Genomic DNA, 710 nt, shown 5'->3' with positions numbered 1-710 from the left:
GGAAAGCGGAAGTGAGGTAGGAGATTGTTTTAAGTTTCTCGTTTTGGATCTAAGCTTAAAAGACTGATGAACATTGAATGTTGGACCAAATGCTAACGGTGAAAGATGCGGACCAATAAACCACTCCACAGCTAGCCTTGAACTCTTTGCAGAGGAAGCTATCGGTTAGATGTGTTTTGATAGCTCAAACCGTTGCAGTTACGCGTGTCTGCCGAGCAGAGGATGCACTGGTGGCGGCCTGTATAAGACGGGACAGTGGAAGAAAGGTAATTCGTTAGCAATCACTGGTTGGAGCCTGGTATAAGGACAGACAGTTGGAGGAAGGTATTCTGTTACAGATCACTGGTTGAGGCCTGGTATAGGGACAGGGACAGTGGAGGAAGGTTTTCTGTTAGCAGATCACTGGTTGGAGCCTGGTATAGGGACAGGGACAGTGGAGGAAGGTATTCTGTCAGCAGATCACTGGTTGGAGCCTGGTATAGGGACAGGGACAGTGGAGGAAGGTATTATGTTAGCAGATCACTGGTTGGAGCCTGGTATAGGGACAGTGGAGGAAGGTATTCTGTTAGCAGATCACTGGTTGGAGCCTGGTATAGGGACAGGGACAGTGGAGGAAGGTATTATGTTAGCAGATCACTAACGTCCCTCATGACTTGTGGTTCCCTGGTGAAAAATAAACAGACATTAAAAGAGATATAGTTCTGTTCATT

The sequence above is a fragment of the Salvelinus sp. IW2-2015 genome, linkage group LG6.2 (assembly GCF_002910315.2).
Source record: "Salvelinus sp. IW2-2015 linkage group LG6.2, ASM291031v2, whole genome shotgun sequence".
Lineage (NCBI taxonomy): Eukaryota > Metazoa > Chordata > Actinopteri > Salmoniformes > Salmonidae > Salvelinus > Salvelinus sp. IW2-2015.
The sequence above is the reverse complement of the archived record's forward strand: the minus strand, read 5'-3'. Positions refer to the sequence as shown.